This window comes from Dicentrarchus labrax, unplaced genomic scaffold (genome assembly GCF_905237075.1).
Source record: "Dicentrarchus labrax unplaced genomic scaffold, dlabrax2021, whole genome shotgun sequence".
Lineage (NCBI taxonomy): Eukaryota > Metazoa > Chordata > Actinopteri > Moronidae > Dicentrarchus > Dicentrarchus labrax.
In genome coordinates, this window is record NW_026136709.1 from 6,844,843 (window position 1) to 6,864,931 (window position 20,089).

Here is a 20,089-nt window from a genome sequence, read left to right on the forward strand (position 1 = left end):
AATCCAGCCAATGATGAATCGCTGCTCTCACTGACACCCAAATTGGAATCATTGGGTCCGGGAGCCAAAACTGGAAGAAAAAAAAAAAAACAAAAACAAAAAAACACAGAGGGCCTCTGGCGGTGGCGTCTAGTCATCTGTTACTGTGTCGCTTTCCGAGGCCGCACAAGGTATTCTCCCCCCTCTCTGTGTGCTCAAGGCCTCTGATAAGTAGAAAAACAAAGGGCCTTTCAGGAAGGTGTCACATTGATATCCCTCCCCATCAAAATGATGTTACTATGATAATCTCCATTCGGAGGTGTTGTAGCTGCAGCCAAGGCCCCTCGTAAGAGAAAAAAATGGTCATGATAGAAAGGCTAAAGGACAACCATTATTTTTTATTTAATTTAGCTCTTTTAAGGTTTTCCCAAACATTTAAGATGATGTTGAGCTCTTCCTTTAGCATTTAAACGTCTCTAACATCATCTTAAATGCTTCTCACACTGCGTTTCATTCACTGAGTCCAGCCCACATTCTGCTAGCGGTGGCCCGAGTCTGTTGGCGGCGCATGTAAAACAAATCCCCCAACACAAGGAATGACTTAATGAACTTAATGAGGTTTTCTAATTACAGAGGGAAGTTAGCCCATGTCAAATGGGCCTTTTCTGCCTTCCTTGACATGGATTAACAGCCGGACTATTAAATCCAACCCTACATTACAACAGAGGAGAGACTGAAACACAATCAGTCATATCTGCTGTAATTCTGGCCTACATTCAGACGAACATTGCTTCATTTGAAGTGAATGAAGCTTGTATTTTTTAGAGTAGACTGAACAAGCCTTAGGCACGATCTGAACCTCCACTCCAAACCTTCTCAGGGATGGTGAATGGGGAATAAAAACAGGAACAGAAATATTTTAGTGTCTGAACTGTGAAGGCCATAACCTTCATATTAAAGGGTTTGATATAAAATAGACATTATTTCATGAGTTTGGACTGTTATTTACTGTTCTGCCATTTATTCCTTTATACGTCTTCTTTTTTCCTTTGCTTTTAACTCATTGATGCTCTTTGCTCTTTTCTCGTTCGATTTCTTCTGTCTCTCTAACTCCTCCATGGCAGGGAGGATGATTTACTTTGTCATCATTAACACATCAAAAGAGCCAAGTGTGTATTTCAAAGTCATCTGATAACTGATACTCTTTAATGGCGTGCTGGAACAGTAATTAATTTCAAAAACATCCCATTTATTTGTTCTGGAAGTGAATGCTCCCGCCAAAGCGGCATAAATCCTGTCTGTTGCTGCAGCTCAAATTAATTTACGTGTTGCGTCTCCTCGCATCCTTTGAGAATTTAATTATCTCAGCAAACAGGCTCTGGGTGTGTTGAATATACATTCTATCAACAGAGTTGTACTGAAGCCAAAACAGTACAAAGACATGTTGTTTCCTTCTGACTCCTCTGTGTCATTCCAGCCAGTTGCTTGCCACAAACATGAAGACAAAACTTTAAAAAGAAAGAAGCAGATGAAGTCTAGATAGTATCATTGAGTGCTGAATAATACAGTGCAAAGGCAACCTCTGAATACCACCCAGTGGGTCCATCTGTCCCTTAAGTAGAGTCTCCTCTTCACTTCCCCGTTAGACCACTTGATCCAAGTCAATCCAGAAACCTAAGTGCTCTGGATTTCTGAGAGTAGCTTTTGGCATATGGGGGCAGATGTGATAAATGACAGATAGATACAGAACTGAGTTCACATCAAGCCTGCCGAGGTGGTGGACTGAGAACTTTCCTTGACCCATAATGGCCAGTCACCTTAACAACAATCTCAGAACCCATCTGATGACGATTTAGCCTCTGGTGGCAGTGGCCAATGTGGTCAGGGCCAAGACCTCCTCTTTACAGTCTGATTAGAAACTTGAGATGCGAGAATGGTAATCTCTATCTCTCTAGATTGCATTTCGGACAGTACTTTCTGCCTCCTTTTTTGTTGGTCAATACTACTCGGAATACAAACAGAAACCAAAATGCTTCCAATACCAAAATCTTGTCCCTTGCCTACAAATTCTGCATTCATATTCAGATATATTTATACAGATTACCTTCAGAAAGCAGAACACTGTCATTGCCATTTTTGCTGACGTAAAGCTTTGAAGTTATTTATATTGAACTGATCAGGTCTCTACAGGTCAACTCCTACATGACTGTCCAGAGAAATACCTGGTGTTCTGCTGAATTTCGACAAAAAGGAAAATGTTAGAAACGACTTGTTTAAAGTGCTGAAATATCAGATTAGTTTTTTAATTTTTTTTAGTTTTTAAAAAATGTTTGTGTTGCAACTCAAATGTTTCCATGCTTAAATGAAAGAGGCGTGTATAAACAGTTTGATGGCAACTAGGACATAGAGGCGTAGTCTGCTCTTATTAGTCGACCGTTATTAGAAAATAAAAAGTTAGTGCACCCTGGTAGCTCACCTGGTAGAGCTGGCCCCCTATGTACGACGGCTGGTTTGTAAATATTTGTATGATTCTAATGTCAGGTTTGCAAGCTTTAGATTTCTGTTCATGTATTTTTAATGTTATTTTCAGGCTGCTTGTGTGTTTTTATGTGTGGGTATTTAAAGTTCGGGGTTATCAATGATCCAGATTCGTAGCAAATGAGTAAAGCTAGGCATGAATCGTCTAAATTGACTGAATGACATGAAATATGAAAGATATGCACTCCCACACACATACTCATGAGAAACAGATTTTAGACTGTTTCTCACATAAATTTTTAAACTCCAGATCAAACAGTCCTTTAGGTGGAAGTCATCATCTTTTAAGTTGAGTTAGCAATACATTGGGCTTTTACTCATTTATCTTTTATTGCATATTGATTTCAGCCATGTAGTGGGTGGAAAGGACTCGTACATGTTTCTGTTAATGAATACCTTTCCATTAAGTTGTTTCTGAAAGGGCAATTCAAATATTAAATCAGGTTTGAGTGATGTACAGGAGTTGAAATATGGCAATAAAAGAGTTACAGCTCGCTGTCATCTTTGTTTTGACAGACGATCCTGGCACAGCGCACACATACGCACATGCAAACAGCCAGACAAACAGAAACGCACTCACGCACACAAAGTCAGCATGATTCGTTGGGGATTTTCTCACAAATCGGCCCCCTAAAGGGAAAGAGGCCGGCATAAATCAGCTGGTGTCAGGGCTACAGACACCCACGGCTCCTTATCACCACACGCAGGCGGACACACTCACAGATTGATAGGTAGATAGTCAGTCTGACAGGCAGGGCGACAGGCAGCCAGGTACAGAGGCTTACAGAAGCAAGCACACATGGTGGAGGCAGACAGAGGGAGGCAAAGGCAAAGATAGACAGGAAGAGGCAATAACATAGGGCAACGGCAAATGATTACAAAGACACTGGTCACAAGTCTGACACTTGATAATATGTAATTATCTATAAACTTTTCCATTTATTCCTCCGATTTAACTCAACAGGAAATGTATCCTGCAGCCAGTTCATGAGATCTTTTACATTTACTATATAGAAACACCATCTGTGTGTTACATGGTTTGTTCTTTGTACACATTTGGACAATGACGTTTGGAGGACGGCCTGTGCCCGAAACGCGTCAGTAATACATTAATAAAATGTAAAGCACTACAGGTAGTGGTTGCTTTCATGGTGTGCCACTCCTCTTTTTTTTTTCAACTCTTCAACTGATTTGTGATTTTGAGGTTGAGCACCCACTTGGAACCCACACTTCCTGCCTTTTTTTTCAATGCTGCCCACAATGTATGACTAATTCCCCCGGGAACTGACCGCCAAGCCCTGTCCCCCCTTAGCTTCTGCCAATATTTTAATTTGTTCTCACATGGCACATATTTGGTTTACATTGAGAAGAGTGGCAGATTCACCACTCCAAACTCTGAAGAAACAATGGCTCCTTGACTTGAGAGAAAAACAAAAACAGTCTTCAAATTAGCAGCCATTGACCATCGATTTTGCCAGTTTGAACGATAACTAGCTAGCTATTTAACGTTAGCTCCATGAGTTGGTTGTAAACGCTGTGTCCACCTGACTTGCTGTTTCCAGATGACTCTTTTTAAAAATGAGTATAAAGCACTTGACGACTACATTACATTCCTACTGCAGCCCATAGGTATATGATAGAACTAGATACCAGATGCCAAGATGGTGCCTGTATAATCAAATGAGAATTGGATACACCAAAAAAGGTTTTCTAGCTTTTGGGTGTACTTTGTGGTTATATGGACCACTGAATATGCACAATATTGTACCTGTTCTGCCTGTAGATTTTACATTCGGGTGTTGTCATGGATTTTACAAATTCACTGCATTATGGTGGGTGGCCACTAGGGTTGTAAAATTGTAGGCAAGGCTGAGCAGCGCCACCGTATCCAGGTTCTAAGTAATACATCCATGCTACAGCCCCATGTACATCACTTCAACAGAAAGAATAAAAAAAGAAATTCAGAGTACCTTGTTACGGTTGGTAATCTATTATAGGCCAGTTGCTGGAGAGGGAGGGGTTTAGCGAACCGTCAACTGCAATGTAACAAGTTCTACTACCTTGGATGCAGACAAAATTTGCACAACAGGATCATGTGCAAAAAACTAAAAGCGAAAAGCCTCACAACGCTTACAGTAGAGACTGTAAGGACGTAGCGCTCTCTTCCCTCCGATCTGTGTCTCTGTATGGATATAAACAGACAAAGGCTTGTATTTCTGTCAGATAGCATTTAGGACACACTGTATCATACACAGCTATGTTGGGTAGCAGTGCCAAACTCCATTTGTTTCCACCCATCAGAGTCTACTAGAGCAATACTAAGCTGGTGTTCCATTTCATGGGCTTGTCTGTTTTGGGTCATGCACCAGAAGCAAAATGCGTTTCCTACACAGACAGCGGATAACGTCTCTGATCCCATTATTTACTCTGTGGAAGACTTAAACATTCCCTGCGGTGGGTTTTCTTTGGAGTAGGGTGGAGGGGGGAATCTGTTTTCACCTGGTTACTCTGGGAAGGGTATCACCACACTCTCTTTCTTGTACTTCACTAACAAGCACAGGCTTGTAATGACTAAATGTGTGGTATCACACTAGAAATAGCAGCTATCCACTTGAGATCAAAGAAAATGAAAGAGTGATTCAGAGTAGAAAGAGAAGGAAACACACAGTGCTGCCGAGGGACATTGATGCCTTCTTACACACAAACACACCTCTGTTGGAAATAAGACTAATATTATGATATTTTTTTAGAGGCTTAAGAGTTGCGTCACAGGTCTCCTAGCAACCATGCCTGGTGTCACCCAGGTCTACTGGAGATTCAGCTTTGCACAAATAGAATGAGTAAAAACCAGAGAAGTAAAAGACAGGTACATAAAGATGTTGATTCATTGTGGGTGTTGGTAAATTGATTTAAACTAGTTAGAGCCTCAATTACATATAAAACATTAAACTATACGACGCTATGTCCTAAAGGTCCAGTGTATAATCCCCTGAAAAAAAGAATCGTTTTGTTACCTTGGAATGAGCTCTTTATATCTAAAGAGGGAGTGAGTCCTCTTCTACAGAGTCTGCCATGTTCAACCGCCATGTTTCTGTTGTATCCCAGAACGCACAAACCAAACACCTAGGCCATCGGGTTTTCTGCAAGTCTTGCAGCCACCATAGTTTCACCTATGTGCTTGGAAGGGAGGGTGAGTCGAGATGGATATATGCCACTAAATCCGTCACACTGGACCTTTTAAGCTGTACTCAAAAATTGTAGTTCACTTTATATAGCAGGCTAATTTAGAAAAACAATGAATGTTAACAAGTACTAACAGCTAGAGGATGCTTAAATACCAATAGATCCTACTGATGGCATTATTTATTAAAGTTTGTTTTGGCCACTTGGGGCAGCACAACAACCTATAAACATGACATTGACATATGTTGATATGACAAAGTGATGGCTATTTGGGTCTCCACTGAGTCCTGAGGGGAACGTCTGCTTCCTTAGCAGTCATTTGGGGCTAGGCATGTAGCACAAAGTTGGTTTTTTTGGAGCTGCTGCCAGAAACAACACTGATCAAAATAGTAAAGTTGTGGGCAAGAAAACCAAAACAATGAGCTGAAAGACGCTAAAATGCTCTGTAGAGCTGAGGAGGAGCTGCAGAGACAGGTGATTTTCTGTGGGTTTGTCACTGCAAGCATTACAGGGAGTCCTTTGACTGACTGTTCATATGAAAATATTGATTCGTACAGCTTTAATATAGCAAGGTGGTTTAGAAAAGCAGTGAATGTTACTGCCAGTGGATGCTGAACTACCGCTGGCTTCGATTGTTAACATTAATTGACCAAAGGCTAGCTTAGCGAACTGAGATGCAACTTCAAGACGCTAAATCATCAGTGGCAAAATAAAGACCATGTGTTTTGTGCATTCAGAATGCTGTGGACGTCCAATATGTTTATGTATATTTATATTTGTATGTGAAGCCCATTTAGTGGGAGGTAACAGTGATTATCATCACACATACGATTATAATATCATTTTGAAAAAGTCTTGAAATGTTTTGGCTTTGTGAAATATTTAAAGATACACTATGGGCGCCCGGTTAGCTCAGTCGGTAGAGCTGGCGACCCATGTAAGTAGTTGCTGCGGCGGCCCAGGTTTGAATCTGACCTGCGGCCCTTTGCTGCGTGTCTTCCCCTCTCTCTCTGCCCCCCTTTCCTGTCTATCTTCGCCTGTCTATCAATAAAGGCAATATAAGGCCAACTTTAAAAAAAAAAAAAAAAAAAGATACACTACTGTTCTTTTCCCATCTTACCAAAACACTCGTGCAGTGCATACAGACCGCGCACAACACACACACATGCAATAAGAAACACTGTGGGCAAGAAATGCAAGCACACAGACACAAGAACATTTCATTTTACTGCAGCTTCCATCCAGCATTTAGGGAAGTATTGTGGAGGCCCTTCTCAAAATAGACCAGCCTGCATTAGCTTCAAAAAGACGAAGCGGAAATGAGCAGAAACACCAGTCTCCCCACTAAGAGTCAGGTGTGCTGCACACTTCAAAGTCAAAAGGAGTCTTGAATGCGGCACAAATGAAGGCTCCGGTGTGCCGATTCAAACTTCCACATCTCGATAATGACCTCACTCTCCTACACGATTACTCATCATTCATTCAGTCACTGCTGTGGTGGGAAGGTAGTGCTGGTTGTCGAGGCTCGCAGAAGGTGATGGGGGGGCGGGAGGCTTGGGTGAATGAAAGCGATTTGGAGTAGTTTAGATAAGACTTTATGATGCCCCCTCAGAATAATAGTCAGTTTTACTTCCATGTGACGTTTGCGTCGCTATGTTTGGCTTCATTAGCTCTGTTTTATCTTTAGTTTAAATACGGTGTGATTGCTCAAGACTCTTCTGTCTATGCCTTACTTCAGTTTGACACTACCTACTCTTCCACTGTGAATTTCACTCCTAATGCTTTATGTCAGCCTGAAAGGGTGATAAACTCTTTTGATGCAGCTGAATTTGGGTGTGTTTACCCTCCTCTCCATCCCTGCTTGATACTCATTTAAATGGTTTATATACATGTATATAATTACAAACATCCCCTCCGGACACGTTTCATGACATATATAAACCCAAAAACTTTTTCTAAGTATTTGTACTACATATACAGTACTTTATCCCCTCCATTGAAATATCCTACATCTATGAATATGCAAATGTTGTTTGATTTTAAGAGTTTAACTGGAGAAATCCTCAGTGTATGTGCACACAAGGTTTCAAGCTTCTACATCACACTGTAGTTTGGATACTTGGCTTCTTAACTAGTTGTGAAGTGTTAAATGTGAGCATAGAGAAACTTTCCTCTGCCAGCCAGCCCTGTCTCCTCGAAATTACCTTTATTTACAACTAATTTGCAGCAGCAAATATGTTTTGAGGGAAAAGTAATGCAGAGCGAATTACGTTTTCTATTAACATAATAAAGAAAGGTACCTGGCAAGTATAAAAAAACAGTGATACTGAATGTATCAGTAACATGTAAAATAGGTAATTTTGTAATACTATTCACTGGTAGTATTATTCAAAAGTCAGCAGTGACTTGAGACAATATTTTTTATTCACATTTACCTAGGGCTGCACAATTAATTGAGCCAAGTGCAATATGCAAATCACAGGAAGCTGCAAATTTTTGATAAAGGTAAAATATGTGACAAAACAGCATTATAGTGAAGTACTGTAGTGCTGATGCCATGGTCTGCAAATCTCTCCAGATTTAAGAAGAAAAAAAAAATTTGTGATGCAAAAATTAGGGATTAGAGGCCACAGGTCTGATTCAAACCCATGGGTGCTGCAACAAGGACTCAGCCTTGGTTCATAGGAAGCCAGCTCTACCAGGTGAGATATAGGGCGCCCGCCACAGCGTAATTATTAAAACAGCCTGCTAATATTCAAACTTCTAGGAGACAGGGTGGCTGCCAGTAGATGAATGTGAAAACAACCGCACATATATCGGCCGGTCACAAAACAGGTTTCAGTGGAAGGGGGCTTTAAATAAAGAGTCAGGTGGGCCCCTTTTGAGCCATTTTTCAAGCAATTTTTCCTTGTTATGTCTTTGCTTTTGTTTGATAGTGAATAACTTTGTTTCGGCTGTTGGCCATGAGCACTTCAAAGATATCACCTCCAGCTGCTTTTATAGACTAACTTGTTGTTAATCAAGGAAATTACAGTTAGTTACATTAGTTACAGGCTGATGTTGATTAGCTGCTGTAATGTAATGTGATGCAGTTATAGAACGCTAGATTCTCTCACTCCACTATGACCTTTGTTTCAGGTCGGTAGGATATGATTGCTGTTAAAACATGATCATAGAGGAGATATGGGCTCCAGCACATGGAAACAGAGAGCATTAAAGATTTGTGCTTCATAATGACACAACACATACCTTCATCTCAGTGGCACCAAATCAAAGAAATACAGCAAAAACCTTTTACTGTGTCTGCGTGCCCACATTCTACATCTCCATTATTCAGCACACTTCTGACAGTTTGAGAACTAAATATACCTTTTCTGTTTCCTCTCTCTCTCTCTCTCTCTCTCTCTCTCTCTCTCTCTCTCTCTCTCTCTCTCTCTTTCTCTCTTTCTGTTCGATTCTGCTTGACTGTACATTTGTTTCATGTGAAGGCTCGGATTTTTTTAAACCAGCTGTGCATTAAACCAGCTGTGCAGTGATGTGCTACTGAACGCAGCACGCAAGTGGAATATGTGTGAAAATGCCACAGGTTTCTTTGTGGGGACTCTAAATGCACAATTACTCAGTGAGTCAAAACAGTGACCAGTGTGTGTTTGTATATGTACATGAGAGATTTCTACTTTCTTTTATCCTCAATGTCTCAATTTTGACTTTAGAACATTATGGGTTTGAATAATCCCCCCTGTTCAGAGGACATACTGTCTTGTCAGTTCATAAAAGCCCTCCATTTCAGCCTTCACAAATTCAGTCTATTGAATTACAGGAAATCACATTTTCTTGCTCTACCCTCTTATGTAGTTTTCAGCTTTTTCTGCATGAATCTTGGCAAATTGGAAAATATCTTTAAGTTACTTAGGACTAGATTGGGCTAAAACGAGCCCTAGGAAAATGCAGAAGCTTTTCCCTTTTCAATTTCAGTAAACTTTAAACTGATATTTCTAAGATATTGAGTGCTGTGGAACTTTCCAAGTCCCTTCGCAGTCAGTATTACCACAGTGCCATCCTCCCCTGCAACATTAATGTCATTCTTAGTAGCCAAGGAAAGTGCTTGTCGTCAGATAAGTGATTTTTTTTCTCCCTGAAAAATAGATTGCTGTGCAAGCGCCGAGCCATTTACATTTCACTCAAAAAGCCCACTTTTCCAGTCCCCCTCCTCATTTTTGTTGTATTTTGGATAAAAATACATTATCAAAAGTGTGTATTTCATCCATTGTTTGTCCCAAGCTAGGTATACAATATATAGATCTAAATATATATTCCCAGCAAAGCTATATGGCCTGTAGGAGACCAAGACAAATGCTGTCAACTAACAAACTACCGGACTGGTGCTTAATTTCCAAGTCTGAATGCATCAACATCAAACAGTTCTTTAATTGACTTAGAATCGCACTAAATGTAGAGCATAGAATGGGAAAGGGGATATTAGGAGCTGTCAGATTGCATTCATCAGGTTCTTCGTTCTTTTTTTCCACTCTCGGATTGTATGGAAAATTGAGGCTTGAATGAAAACAGGCTGAGAAACCTGTGAGAAAATCTGAGGAGGGGATCCAGATATTCCCACAACCACTACCACCAAACTGACCATTTGCCAAACCCGTCCCCTGATCAGCGATAGTCCAACGATAGCTTAGCATCTGTAACAAGGCATGGCAGGACTGTTGGATTGATTATTCCTTCACAGAGTTAGGAAGGTGGTGTCTATCTCTATTTTGCCAAAAACACAGGAGCAAAAGTGTAAGGAAACTATCAGTGTGTTTATTGTAAGCTATAATCATTAGCATGTCCGACTAACTAGCTCTCTGCATATGGAGTGTTACACTACTTTCAAGGCCAAGGTGCACAGTGTAACTCAGGGTAAGCCCTGTTCACAAATACAGTAGTAAGTGTTTCGCGACTGTGTAAAAGCTGGTTCTAGATGCTATCAGAGTTTAGGCTAACGTTAGCATTTCGGTCCTGCTCTTTATTGGATTTTAGGCACTTAGCAACCCCAGAAATAGCATTACATTAGCCAAATACATCAATCAGTCATCATCCTAAAAGCTTTTTTCTCTTCTAACATTGAAAGTGAAAACAAACTAAATATGAGTATGTTATTACCGTAAAACTTCCAATAAAAGCAGGGTCCCTAATAGACGCCGGTCTCTTTTAAAAGCCTGGTGTGGCTACAGGTTTTGATAAATAAACGCCGGTCTCCAATAGAGGCCTGGTCTGGATTTTATAGAAATTATCTCGATGTATAAAACCTCTTAAAACCCACCAGGTCGCCTGCTTGAGCGAGTTTTACGTCGTTTCAATCTCCTACACAAATATAAATGTTTAAACTTCTGTCAATATGTACATAATGAACATCATTAGATCAGTTATAGATTCTCCCCAATTCAATCGTTCAATATATTTTACGAAAACTATCAACACCAAAGTAAAATGTTAATTCCTTCTGACTCTGAGAAGGGAAAAAAATCCTCTGAAGCGATCATAATCATCATGTTAGTTGTCAGAAAACTCAAGAGAAGCAGCAGTTAGTTAAGTTCAGTTTTGTGCTTGACGAATTAAAGGCCTGTCCCAAATAGAGGCCTGTCCCCAATAAAGGGGGTTAAGTGATTTAAGCAAATAAAGGCCCGGGCTGTTATTAGAAGTTTTACCGTATGTAAGTATGTAAGCTAGGCAGCTAAACAGGAAAACTTAACTATGAATGTCCTATTCCATTTCAGCCAATTGATCCTACTAAATGTTACAGGACACTGAACCTTTAAAACAAGTCAGCTACAGGCAGCATTTTCAAAACGTTCATGGAGCTAATGTTAGCTAAATTAGCTACCTAGCAGCAGCTGCTAAAATCTTCTAGCGACAGTTGTCATTTCAGCTGTCAAATTGATGGTTGCCAGCTAAGAAAGAGAAGCCTGCTATTGGTTTACCTTCGTACAAAATAGAGGACACATTGTTTTAAAGTATTTTGAGTGGTAAACCTGCTTTCGTTATTATTGTAAACTACGTATGTGTCGTGAACTTAAAGCTTTATGAGCTTTCAGGAGACTTGGAAGTCAAAATTGATTATCTCTTTATCCCTTTTTTGATATTGAGCATTACATTTACAGACTACCTCTACTCTTTTCTAGTTTCCTTTCCTCTTCTGCATTCCATTTCTTCCCTCCCTTTAGTCAGATGGCTCATGTGAGTGAGTCCCAAGCGGCCAGCCAGCCGGGCTGCCTGAAACTTATGACTAGCCATGTTCTTCAAACATCATGCTGCAACCAAAGCATGGCAGGATGACAGATAGTCCCTTCAATGTATAGTGACAAACAAATTAGTGCAAAGATGCTCCTCGCTGCATACCAGATGTGTTGGGCTCTGTGGTATGGAACAGCTGATGAAAAACTGTCCACGTCCCATCTGTGCTTTGCCGCGACCATCGGTGCAGCAATTTGTGCTGAACAAAGTAGTGCAAACAGCCAGGCTGATTATATGTGTCATAATGTGAGGCATAAAACACTGCTGGGGAAGATCACACAGAGGCTGGCAGGTTTATTTGATGAGCAGAGAGGGAGGAATTGAGCAGGAAAGGACAGGATGTAGGTGAAATAATGAATGGATAAGAGGGAGAGGTGAGCTGGCTTATGAAAGTGAAAGAATTGAAAATGGGGAAAATAAAAGTGGCAAATACAAGTTTCTTTCAGCCCTCCAAACACATAAATTGTGGTTCATATTAAGTTGCACCAAAAAAATCACACTCCTTTCAGCTATTTTCCTCCCTCACACCTTCCCTCTCCTCAGAGTGTTGCTTTCCAGTTCCAGCTGCCGTCCAGGCTTGAGCCGGTGACTGCAGGGCTGTGACACGAATGGGCCAATTTGTATCTAACCTCACACCTACCTATTGACTCCCACACACTCGGAGATTGGAGACTGCATGCGGGGTCACATCACCATTTGAGTGCCATGTCAGCATGGTTGTGCGCTTACTGCCGAGACAGGCAATAAGCAACACAATGTTTTCTCTCTTCTGAGTGCACTGGCAGGACAGGATTTCATCTCAAGCACACAGATGTGATAAACGTTGAGAGAACGGTTTCACAAGTCAAACTAGTGAAAAGCTGCATTTGATATTCATGCTTTGCATCGGCGCAGATGACAGCGCTGTGCGGCGTCGGGCTGCACAGGGAAGTATAGCCCTCTGACAGAAAGAGGGATAACCGCAGGAGGGAGATGAGCAACAACACACTGAGAGGCAGAGACATTCCTGACCTGCTTAGTGTCATTACACCACAGACTTATCTCGCTCGCTCTGCCTTGTAAATACACTCGAGTGCTTGTTATCAAACGAGCGGGGCGACAAACCTCATCCAGGTTTGAGTCCTCAGCTTCCTCTGCATGCTTGTAAATGAGTCATTCTCATGGATGACAGCCTACATTAATATTCTGTTAAGGAGGGAAGCGAGTGCGCATTAAATCCGCCACTTATCAGGTAGTGATCGTGATCTGTGTCGAACTTTTAAAAAAGAAAAAAAAAATGCCTGTTTGCTTTTAATTGCCAGAAGGTATTCGGGGGAAGGATGGCAACAGCATATGGGATTCATTTTACTTATTTCCATTCCCACTCCATTTCCAGGCCTCACTGACATTTCAACAGGGGCTGTGTTCATTTTTAGGATGACAAGTTGCTTGTGTTTCTTTTCTTTCACTCTTTTCATAAAGGCCTTTTCAGTACTCTGTACACTCGGTACATTGTTCAGACGCTGCTATTTTAGCACTAAAAGCTTTTGCAGTGAAACGCAAAGCCGTCCAAAGGCAACATACTTTTTATTCAAGGTGCACAAGGAAAATATAAAAACACATGCAGTGAAAAATTTATATTTTTTGTTACATGAAAAACCATACTTTTCCACAGTTAAGGCACGAAATATGACATTAAAAAGCTTTTATCGTGACAGTATTCTCAAGTTTCATCCTTTGCATTGAAAGTAAGCACGGCTCTCAGAGGTGAGTGCCTGAGGAGATGTGAGCGGTGTTAGGCAGTGGTGTGGCCGACGAGGCAGAGCCTTGGTGTGATCATAAGCCCCGCTGTACCATCTCACCGTCTGCTGGGCCTCTGTGACAATCCACAGCCGTCACACACTCTGAGCAGGTTCCTCAATGACACTCAACCATGGCAAGTCGCCTCTCAGGAGCAGAAGAGTGTACTCTGTGTCTCGCTGTCAAAATGGAATAGCAAAAGAAAAAAAAAAGTGAGAGAAAGTGGCATCAAATTTCCCCCTGCGCCACAATATGATTAAGCAATTCAATGTCCACTGGAGCTCTGCTTATATACTCCACAGTGGAATACATGGTTGTATGCTGTGGCCAACTCAGTTTCACTTTGAGTAAAGTAGCCTTCGCTGCCAGTACTGCCAATGAATTCAAAAAGGCTCTGCTAAATCTTATCTTTGATTGTATTATATAGTGTGGGACAGCAGGGCCCAGCGCCTGTATTTGCAGCAATAAATAGTCATAGAATACAGCAAAATGAAAACCATGTGAGGTGGAAGAAAGAAGCAATATGAACAGATGTTTGCTTATAATTAAATGAATGAAATAGCTTTTAAGTCAAGATACTGCACATATACAATATGTTGTACTGTATGTGTGGTTATGATATACAGTATGTACACATTTTGGCGGTGCCCAGCGATAAGCAGTACAGTATTTAACTTTTATTTTGTTAGATCATTTAGAGATAGTGCAGCTTGATTATTTTTTGGCAACACAAGTGCTGCGAGATCAACCAACTTACAAAAACAAATGTTTTGGCTTCATCAACTGGCACCAAAGCCTTCATTGTTATCTAGGTTTCTTAATCGGGCGAGAGAGCAAGCTTCACGAAGTTAGTGCTATAACTGTGACATACAGGTCATCAGAGGTATTTGCCAATACATCAGTGCAATTTCAGGGGACACAAAGCCATCAACAATATCAGGATTTAACTCCTGAGGATGTTGGTAGGAGATTTGAACTGTGCCTACATTTTGGGAAATATTTGCTTTCCTACCGAGAGTTAGGTGAGAGGACTGATAGCATTCTCCTGTCTGTACACTAAATATAAAGCTAAGCTAGCCAGCTGATAGCCTTATAGGTAAGTATATATTCTCGTCTGACTGTCGGCAAGCAGGCAAATATGTGTATTCTCCAAAATGTCAAACTATTGCTTTAACGTTGCTTAAAATGTTTTGGCATACACTGTATGATAATGTGAAAACATGTACATAACGTGTATCAAACCACACATTATATTCTAACATATTGTACAGGATATATGTTTTATCTTTAGTTCAAAGCTATTTCATTCATCTGATCATTCTCAGCATGCTCAACTGGCGTAAATGTTTGGCATTGGTTATTTATTTCATTTTCTGTCCATTTAATGATTTTTCTTTTAAATAAATTTTGTTTGTCGCTTCATGATTCTTCTTTTTCATCATATTATCTGTTGTAATTATTGTTTTAGAAAGTTAAATAAGATATTATTTGCAAACAAATCAAATGAGAAGAAATGTGAGATTGTAAAGCAAAGCGATGTGTGAAGTTTAATCAGCCTCAGTCTCAAAGGGTGTCACACACATAGCTTTTAACACGATTAAATGAAAAGCAATATCTGCCAAACTCAGTCTCTAGATGCAAGAGCAAGAAATTACAGCAAGTACACAGAAAGTGAGACATTAGCCTGAAGGCATCAACATGAATACCTCATGTCACAACATACATATGATGTAAATGATGCGCATGCACGGTACAAACTGCATTATACTGTATTTTCATGAGCAATGACCGTATTTATATGAAAACAACATAACACAACAACTCTCTGTCCTTGGCATTCATGGCCAGGGGAGCAAATGTAAAGCAGATGGCCTGGTTACTTTGTCCTCACTGCCACTAATCAGGTGCTAAATATCCATCAGTCTGTGCTAATACATCCCCTACCTCTGTTTTACCCCCTCTGTCCTCTATTCAAGGATAATTCTAGTTATTTTGTAGCATACATAGTTCCAGTATGTAGTAGTAGCTTCAGTGTTATAGACAAATTGTAACCTAAACGTGACTAAACCACGTTCTTCCCACACTTGTGTGAGATTCCAGAGTCTGAAGAAAAACCCACACGCTGTTTGTAATTATAACTTGGTGGTTGATGTGAACAAGTCTCCCCAGCTGACCGTCAATATGTATCGAGCCCATCATCAGAGAACCTGAGAAATCACACATCTAACCGTGTTATTGCCATGTTTGACTATGCAGAACGTCCTGTGTAAATGGGTCTCAAGGCAGTTTAGTGTTATTTATGGGTTTGTTGCTGGAGCCAACTGTCACCTTTAGTGCTGAGCTATGTAGTATGTCTACAGCGACATATGAGGTGAGATCTAAGCTCTAAATAATTATAATAAATACTTCCAATCTAGAGCAAGTGTTTGGTTTGACCCTTCTGATCTAATAGATCCTCCTAAATGTTATACACTGGACCTTTAATTGCATCCATGATTCTCTTCTTTTCCTCATATTTTAGTCCCTCCCACTGAAGAAACAAGGAGAATATTTGTTTTACAAGATTTCTGTACTTAAATAATTGCACTTCTCATCATCATGACGCCTAAAATTTACAGTACAAAAACAAAACAACAGACTACAGAAGCCCTAAGAGGCAAAAGAATTGTGGTGGTCCCTTTTCTAATTCAGATTTAAATTAATTTCTTGCTTGTGTTTATGACTTAAGAACAGGTGAAAAAAAGGTTTTGCCAGGATAATTTTTTAAGCTCCTTAATGGAGTGGAACAGGCTAGGAAAAAATCATTTATTTTTGGTCAAGAGTGTTTGCTGTACTCATTTTGTCCACAAGAAGCATCTAAATAGGACAAAAAACATTCATGTTTGGGTTTCTCCATGCATTCTAAACACAAGGTAGGCCTACATATATTTTGTGTTAGCAAGTTATGTAACATTACTATCATGTCTTTCTTTTGGCTGAAATGTATTTTAATCGGTGCAGAGAGAAATTGAACTCACCTGTAAGAAAACATGAATGCCTTTAGTCCTGTTTTACATGGGGTAGTACTCTTGTAGCAGAAACTTAGAAAAATTATCCTGGCAAAAACCTTCATTTCACCTGTTCTGTTCACAAACACAGAGGAGAAATATATTTTGATCAAACCTTCAAAAATTCAGATTCTGAATTTCCGTAGAAGACACATAGACGTGATTGTTACGTTGTACTGCTGCTTCGGTAGTGAACAGTCATGTCATGGCAACAACTGTAGTTATGTAAAATGTATACAGACAAAAGGTGGAGAGGACACTTAGTGTGTCAGGGCCTATTTTTACATTGCTTTTTGCTCAGAGATCAGATGTGAGGAGTGACAGAAATCTGGTTTAATTGCTGTGGAGAAAAAATAAAACCTCTTTTTTTAGAGATTTTGGAAATTAAAAATAAAAAAAAAAAAAAAAAAAAAAAAAAAAAAAAAAAAAAAAAAAAAAAAAAAGAAAGGCAGGTGGTATTGAGAGAGGAGAGGGTTGTTGCATTTTGCATTGTCTCATCCACTCGGCTGGCTGGTGAATGAGAAGGGATGGATGACAGATACCGTGAAGGGCATGTAAGGTAACAATGTCCACGTCAGCGGCGGTGATCGGTGGTACAGTTGATGAACTTTGCACTAGGCGAGAATTTTTCCTCCCTGCTTTAAAGTGAATAGTAGATTCACCTTATTAGCCCAAATCAAATTCTGGTATCATGTAAGGTCACTGGGGGGATGTTAGTGTATAAGGGAGGTGACAAACATGGAAACACAAAGCTGGCCTCACTGCAGACGGTTTAGGCTCTTTATCACCACTAAGTAACACATAAAGTAGAAATGTAGGTCTGAGGGATGTACATTTTCTGACAACACACCATATGATTTTTGTGTAAAGGATCTTTCAGGTGGTCTAACAGTCTGCCGGCCATATGGACTTCCTCTTGCTTAAGTCATACCAACAATCTTTATTTTTCAAGTGTATACTGACCCAAAAACATGCCATCTTCACACTAATCACCACAAAGACTTCAGCCAAAAACCCACATCCTCAACCAGTTGATACTTAAACTCTTTGGACAAACATTCTGGCCACATTATTATCATGCTATCCTATACCTCCTAAAGGCTCAGATAACCTGTTTAAGTGACTAATACTCCCCTCATATGACTTTAAATAAGGTGATTTGGCATCATTTAGGACTGTTTAGAGCAATTTTAATATTAGACTTTAGAATATAATACCAGAATAGTTTAAAACTAACAATACAGCGAACCAGTTGTATTACTGTCCTACAGCGTCAGACTGCGTGAGCTCTCTGCAGTGTATTTTAATTTACAAGGCTGAAAATATGCTGCATCTCTGGGAAAATCAATCACGCTACATACTGTAAACCACTCACAAAAACTGCCTCTGACGTTATACACTGCTCGCTCATAAATCAGGGTGAAGTGTGTTTTTGCCGGCACTTCACAAACCTATCAAAAAAAACGATAAGAGGTGGCATTTCGAGGATGACCTCTAAACTGCACTGCTTACCACTGCGCAGTTGATTCAGCATCAGAGTTATTGAAAACATGATGATATTTTCCACTCAATAGCTACTTCCTGAGACATTTGAAATGAACTGTGGTCCATTGAAAGTGAGTGGAATTGTTTTTGAGGTTTACTTTGAAATAATTCAGACCTGAAGAGCTCCATACAGGAAAGCTCTATTCTGACTGTGAACTTTGTCATCCAAATAAAAATCCTCTGAATACAGAATAAAAAGGTCCATTCAAGCTGTTATGCAGCCCAGCGCAGCAGCAAACAATGAGGACAGTGCATAGAATTAGTTTCCTCTTTACAGGGAAGGAAGGAGTACTAGAACATTTTACTCAAGTAAAAGTACTGTTACTTGTGTAAAAAGTAAAACAAAGTGTCATGTCAACAAGTAATGACTATATCAGTCCACCCTGGGGTGTGAACTGTAGCACCGGGCTCATATGTTCAAACTAACAATTAATTTAATTTCTGTAGATATTTGCAGCCTCTGCATAGATCAATAATAAATATTCAACCACCTTCATCGCTATAGCCTCACTAGAAATAACCAGAAAAGCGGGACAAAACTCAGACAATTAAACAGAAAATATATAATAATAATACAGACAGAACTGTATAAAAAGTTATAAAAAATCACAGTAAAATTCATCAATATGCAATATTCACAAGTGATCTGCTCAATACAAATCACTTATTTTACACAAACTTCCTGCAGTTATTGCGTTCACTGTTTGGGTTCATTGTACATTTAATCAGTCATTCTGTACTTTACTGGATTAAATATAATAAAAATGATCCATAAAATACGTCACTGTCAGTCAGGGGTCGTTTATTGAATAAGGTTTGGGAACCACTGCTGTAGCAGCGTCTGATTTTAAAGCTCATGGCCTTTTGTACAAACTGTGTTCATCTGTTTACCTTTTACACCGCTTTGGTGTCTCATTGCCCAGTGGGCCCTTTGAATTGCCATTGAGTGGGTGGTTTAGACCCTTTGGCAAACCAGAATTATCAAATATACATTACAGACATTTCAGACCACAGTGTGAAAGCTCAGGCTCATGTATGTTAATTGCCTGTAATTTCATGCTTGATGTGAACATTTGTCTTTCACGCTACAAAGGAACTGGGAACATGTTGTACAAATGCAAGAATGAGCTAAGATATGCTGTAGCGGCCAGTAGCCCCTTAAACACCTCTAATTTTACCACTTTTGTAAGCACACCAGACAGCCATGTTTTTTACTGTAAATAGAGCTTTAGGGGCTTTAAAAACAATATACACTGATTTGAAAATGGTCGGGATAATGACCCTGTTGGCCAAGGGAGTCATTTAGGGCCAAATTGCTGCTTGTGTTGGGCTTTAGTCTGTAATTAGGTCAGAATGCAAATGCTTGTATTGTGATGTTGGCCCACGAGGACTAGCACAGCTCCAGCCTCAGTGTTTAGAGTGTATCCATGTGTGTCAGAGTGACTCATTGAGCCCCTCTAGTGCTGTTGAGCTGCGAGGAGAGAGAGAGAGCACCGGGGGGCGAGCTCATTCACAACCTTGCGCTCTTATCAAAACATGTTTATTGCACTGTAATGTGGCGCCCCGTTTATGCAGCGTTTGGCTCTCTGAAACTGTTGCTCCTGCAGGCCTTAATGCTGCTCCAGGACTCTGGTGGAAGGTTAGAGGGAGAGCCTGACCTCCCTCTAACCTTCCACACGCCTACATAAACTCATTCTACCTAATTTTCTTCTCCTTGCTTTTCTCCACTTCAT

At 40.2% G+C, this 20,089-nt stretch overlaps 1 protein-coding gene and 1 long non-coding RNA gene across 3 annotated transcripts in view; one reads left to right on the top strand and one right to left on the bottom strand.

Moving 5' to 3' along the window:
- The window catches only part of adarb2 (adenosine deaminase RNA specific B2 (inactive)), a 174,842-nt gene that overhangs the window by 90,323 nt on the left and 64,430 nt on the right, over nt 1-20,089 (top strand). The gene's annotated exons all lie outside the window — the stretch shown is intronic.
- On the bottom strand, nt 13,535-17,008 carry LOC127369604 (uncharacterized). The gene is made up of 2 exons (XR_007886091.1): nt 16,782-17,008; nt 13,535-13,943 (listed from the first exon to the last, which is right to left on the bottom strand). It is a non-coding gene; the product is annotated as an uncharacterized LOC127369604 (long non-coding RNA).